At 30.8% G+C, this 6,000-nt stretch overlaps 1 protein-coding gene across 1 annotated transcript in view; it reads left to right on the top strand.

Moving 5' to 3' along the window:
- Positions 1-1,316: 1,316 nt before the first annotated feature.
- Positions 1,317-6,000, top strand: part of LOC126741120 (uncharacterized) — a 42,410-nt gene continuing 37,726 nt past the window's right edge. The window contains exon 1 of the mRNA XM_050447454.1: positions 1,317-1,606. The gene's annotated coding sequence lies outside the window, so the exon portion shown is untranslated. The remainder of the gene's footprint in view (positions 1,607-6,000) is intronic.

The following is a 6,000-nucleotide window of genomic DNA, read 5'->3' as shown; positions in this document are numbered from 1 at the left end:
TTGATAACTTTTGATCTACGTAAGATAAAGACGCGAAATAAAGTTTATTTGATTAACTATGGTAAGCACTATAATTTTAATTCTAACCACTAAATCTCTAAACCCAATACCGTTAGAGATATCTTAGGTTATATACTTAGTGCACCTTTCAAAGAAGCCATGACAGAAACATTGCCTATATCTTCTGTGGAAGTTCATTTACAGTCATGATCTTAAGAACCAAAGTTAATAACTGCATAAAATCCTAGAAGAATCTTTTTAATTTTTTTTAATAATATGATTAGATTAGGAGATATCGCGAGTTGAATTTTATTTCACGTCAGCTGGACCTAGCTGCGTCAATGTCGAGGTATTTGCTTGATAACTTTTGATCTACGTAAGATAAAGACGCGAAATAAAGTTTATTTGATTAACTATGGTAAGCACTATAATTTTAATAGTAACTACTAAAGCTCTAAACCCAATACCGTTAGAGATATCTTAGGTTTTATACTTACTGCCCCTTTCAAATAAGCCATGGCAGAAACACTGCCTATATCTACTGTGGAAGTTCATTTACAGTCATGATCTTAAGAACCAAAGTTAATAACTGCCTGAAACCCTAAAAGAATCTTTTTAAATTTTTTAAATAATATGATTAGATTAGGAGATATCACGAGTTGAATTTTGTTTCACGTCAGCTGGATCTAGCTGCGTTAACCTTGAGATTTTTGCTTCATAACTTTTGATCTACTGAAGCTAGAGACGTGAAATAAATTTTATTTGGTTAATTATGGTGAGCATTATAATGTTCATTATGATCACTGAATCTCTAAACCCAATGCCATTGCAGATATCTTGGGTTTTATACATAGTGTCCTCTTTAAAGAATCTTTGACCTAAAAATTGCTTATACCTTCTATGGAAGTTGTTCTACGATAATTATCATAATAATTTAAATTTAAGAATATTTAATTATCTATCAAAAACTTTGAAAATTTTCTAAATAGTATTAATAGGTTAGGAGTTATTGCCATTTGAATTTTGCTTCACTTCAGCTGGTCCTTACTGCATCAACCTCCTGGTTTATATTGATAACTTTTGGCCTAGAGCCGTGAAGTAAACATTAATTCATAGCCAATAGTTGCTTGACTTGAAAAATAAATGACGTTCAGAGGCGTCCCTATAATAAACCAATAATACATCTCTTACACGGAAATTATTACGGAATTATGAATCGAGTGATATTAAGTCAAAACCAGTTGACCGTCGCCGGAATCCAGCCCGCCCTGAATGAAATCCTACACATTTTCAATCTATTTACGTGATTAATACAGTAAATTGAAGCGGGCATGCCGAGGAACATTGCTTGAGTATCCTTTCTGGAATATCGCGAATTTTTTTAAAATTAAAAAAAAAAAAGTTTAATTTTTTTTAACGGGAAAGTGCGCGCTTTTTACGCTCATGTGACGCTCGATGGACGTTCCGAGGTGGAAAAACGTGACGCGAAAATGCCCCTCGTTACGGACGGTTCGTTTTAGTTGGAAAATGGTTTAGGATTTTCTGTTGCGGTTTATTTGCTGCCATCTATCATGGGTTTTAATCGGTGGTTCGTTATTAATTTAAGGTACGTACTAATTAGTTTTTGGATCCTATACTAATGACTCAATCGGTTGTTTTAGGATTATAAAATGTACAGGTTATATTATTTATTTAATTAGTGTGCCTGTATAAATCAGTTTTTTTTTACAAAATTTCAGGCAAAAACGTTATTTAAACATTCCAGACAGACAGTGTATATTTGGTCCAGGTAAAAAAATGTCGAATGTAAGAATATCAATTTCTTCATAGTTTTTAACAAGAATAACAATGAATGAAGAATTAAATTAATTTAAAAAAATTACATACATTTAATTTATAGGCATGTCAAGGGTGTTGTTGAACCTTCTCGATTATACCAGTTGAACTAAGTTGACAAGATTTTTATGAATTAATAGGAATATTCTTAAAAAAGTTTTACTGGAAGAAAGGAAATTTCTTTCCAAATAATTTCATATATGATCGTTGTTTGTAGCCCAAAAACTTTGTGAACTAGAGGCCATTTTGTCACCAAAGGTCCAAGAGGCACCAAATTTGAGGTTTTTAAAACGTACATTATATACTTTAGCGGATATTTTTGGCCATAACTTCGGAACCACTTGAAATATTTTCATGATTTTTTCACACAAGTGTAATGAGATTGCCGAGGATTAATTTGAGAGTAAAATCATGATTATAGACCAAGAATTGGGATAGTTAGAGCAATTTTGGCCGTGACACTTTTTTTGCAAAATTTTTTATTAAATTTTCAATATTCCCTGGAAGTTTTTCATGAATTAATCAGAATATCCTTAAAACAGTCTTACTAAAAGAAAGAGTATTTCTTTCCAAATAATTTCATATACGAACATTTCTTGTACGTCAAAAACTTTCTGAGTTAAAGGCAATTTTGTTAGCCAAGGTCCCTAGACCCTCCAAAATTGAAGTTTTGAATCCCATAATGCAACCATCAGGCATTTTATTCTTTAACAGAGATTTTTGGGCATAACTTTGGAACCACTTGGAATATTTTCGTTATTTTTCCACATTAGTATAGTGAGGTTCTTGAGGATCAGTTTGAGACTAAAATCGTAATTATAGACCATGAATTGGGATAGTTAGAGGATTTTTGGTCGGTACATTTTTTTGGCTAAATTTCTTATCAAAATTTCAATATTCCTTCAAAAATTTTTGTGAATTAATAGGAATGTTCTTGAAAGAGTTTTACTGGAAGAAGGAAATTTCTTTCCAAATAATTTCTTATATGATCGTTGTTTGTACCTCAAAAACTTTGTGAATTAGAGGCAATTTTGTTACCAAAGGTCCAAGAGCCACCAAATTTGAGGTTTTTAAAACGTATACTATATTCTTTAGCGGATATTTTCGTCATAACTTGATAGCCATTTAAAATATTTTCATGATTTTTTCACGTTAGTGTAATGAGGTTTCTGAGGATTAATTTGAGAGTAAAATCATGATTATAGACTAAGAGGTGGGATAGTGAGAGCACTTTTGGCAGTGACATTTTTTTTTGCTAAATTTTTTATTAAATTTTCAATTTTCTTGGCAAGATTTTCATGAATTAATCAGAATATTCTTAAAACAGTCTTACTAAAAGAAAAAGCATTTATTTCCAAATATTTTGATATACGAACATTTCTTGTACGTCAAAAACTTTCTGAGTTACAGACAATTTTGTTAGCCAAGGTCCCTAGACCCTCAAAATTGAAGTTTTGAATCCCATAATGCAACATCAAGCATTTTATTCTTTAACAGATATTTTTGGTCATAACTTTGGGACCACTTGGAATATTTTCGTTATTTTTCCACATTAGTATAGTGAGATTCTTGAGGATCAGTTTGAGACTAAAATCGTAATTATAGACCAAAAATTGGAATAGTTACAGGATTTTTGGTCGGTACATTTGTTTGGCTAAGTTTCTTATCAAATTTTCAATATTCAAAGGTTTTTCTGAATTAACAGGAATGTTCTTGAAAGAGTTTTACTGGAAGAAAGGAAATTTCTTTCCAAATAATTTCATATATGATCGTTGTTTGTAGCTCAAAAACTTTGTGAATTAGAGGCAATTTTGTCACCAAAGGTCCAAGAGCCACCAAATTTGAGGGTTTTAAAACGTACATTATATACTTTAGCGGATATTTTTGGCCATAACTTGGGAACTACTTGGAATATTTTAATCATTTTTTTACATTAGTTTAATAAGGTTTTCGAAGATAAATTTGAGGGTAAAAACGTGGTTTTAGATCAAAAACCAATGTAATTAGAACAGTTTTGGTCAAGATAATTTTTTCGCTCATATTTTCTTCAAATTTTTATTATTCCAGGCAGGATTTTCGTGAAATTTTGAAAATATTCTCAAAAGAGTTTTACTAGAAGAAAGGAAATTTCTTTCCAAATAATTTTATATATGAACTTTGTTTGTACCTCAAAAACTTTCTGAATTAGAGGCAATTTTGTCACCAAAGGTCAAAGAGCCATCAAATTTGAGAGTTTTAAAACGTATACTATATACTTTAGCGGATATTTTTGGCCATAACTTGGGAACCACTTAGAATATTTTCATGATTTTTTCACACTAGTGTAATGAGGTTTCGGAGGATTAATTTGAGGGTAAAATCATAATTATAGACCAAGAATTGGGATAGTTAGAACATTTTTGGCCGTGACATTTTTTTTGCAAAATTTTTTATTAAATTTTCAATATTCCCTGGAAGTTTTTCATGAATTAATCAGAATATTCTTAAAACAGTCTTACTAAAAGAAAGGGCATTTCTTTCCAAATAATTTCATATACGAACATTTCTTGTACGTCAAAAACTTTCTGAGTTAAAGGCAATTTTGTTAGCCAAGGTCCCTAGTCCCTCCAAAATTGAAGTTTTGAATCCTATAATGCAACATCAAGCATTTTATTCTTTAACAGACATTTTTGGGCATAACTTTGGGACCACTGGGAATATTTTCGTTATTTTTTCACATTAGTATAGTGAGATTCCTGAGGATCAATTTGAGACTAAAATCGTAATTATAGACCATGAATTGGGATAGTTAGAGGATTTTTGGTCGGTACATTTTTTGGTTAAATTTCTTAAAAAATTTCAATATTCCTTTAAAAATTTTTGTGAATTAATAGGAATGTTCTTAAAAGAGTTTTACTGGAAAAAAGGAAATTTCTTTCCAAATAATTTCATATATGATCGTTGTTTGTAGCCCAAAAACTTTGTGAACTAGAGGCCATTTTGTCACCAAAGGTCCAAGCGGCACCAAATTTGAGGTTTTTAAAACGATTAGCAAGATTTATATACTTTAGTGGATATTTTTGATCATAACATGGGAACCACTTGGAATATTTTCATGATTTTTTCACACTAGTGTAATGAGGTTACTGAGAATTAATTTGAGGGTAAAATCATGATTATAGACCAAGAATTGGGATAGTTAGAGCATTTTTGGCCGTGACGCTTTTTTTGCAACATTTTTTATTAAATTTTCAATATTCCCTGGAAGTTTTTCATGAATTAATCAGAATATGTTTAAAACAGTCTTACTACAAGAAAGGGCATTTCTTTCCAAATAATTTCATATACGAACATTTCTTGTACGTCAAAAACTTTCTGAGTTAAAAGCAATTTGGTCACCAAAGGTCCAAGAGTCTCCAAATTTGAGGTTTTTGAAACGTATATTGGACCAACAAGATTTATATTCTTGGTCATAACTTGGGAACCACTTGGAATATTTTTATCATTTTTTCACAGTAGTATAACGGGGTTCCTGAGGATTAATTTGAGAGTAGAATCATGGTTATAGATCAAAAATTAGGATAGTTAGGTCCGTTTAGGTCAGGGCATTTTTTTTACTAAATTTTTTGTCAAATGTTCATTATTCTTGGCAAGAATTGAGTAACAGCTCCACTTATACCCAATAAGTCCCCAATCGACTGGACAATTTATTTATATTTTACTTACGTAGCCACTATGGATGAGGAGAATAATTTCCTAAACTTCATAAGGGCCTAAGAAGAGATAAATTTTAATGCATACAATTTAATTTCTAAAATATATTCCCTAATAAGGAGATATTTATGTTGGAATATAGTATATAAATAAACCTATTATGTGTCTATCCTTCGAAAAAATATGATTCAAAATAAAATTACGTGAAGTAAAAAAAATCCTTTCTCTCTTTCTCTCTCTGTTCTCAACTAAATATTTACTCTACCTAAAATGAAACAAACAAAAACGGCCATTCATTCATTAAACACAAAATGTGGCAAATCGGCCATTTAAGGTCCGATAAGACCTATCGTAGCGTGACTTAAAAAAAAAAGTGGTAATTGCAACTTAATTACCGCACAATGATATGCAAAGAGAAATCTAACGTTTTCTCTCAAATAAAGTCGGTTTATTCAGCAAATATGTGACATA

This window comes from Anthonomus grandis, chromosome 10 (assembly GCF_022605725.1).
Source record: "Anthonomus grandis grandis chromosome 10, icAntGran1.3, whole genome shotgun sequence".
Classification (NCBI taxonomy): domain Eukaryota; kingdom Metazoa; phylum Arthropoda; class Insecta; order Coleoptera; family Curculionidae; genus Anthonomus; species Anthonomus grandis.
The sequence above is the reverse complement of the archived record's forward strand: the minus strand, read 5'-3'. Positions and strand labels throughout refer to the sequence as shown.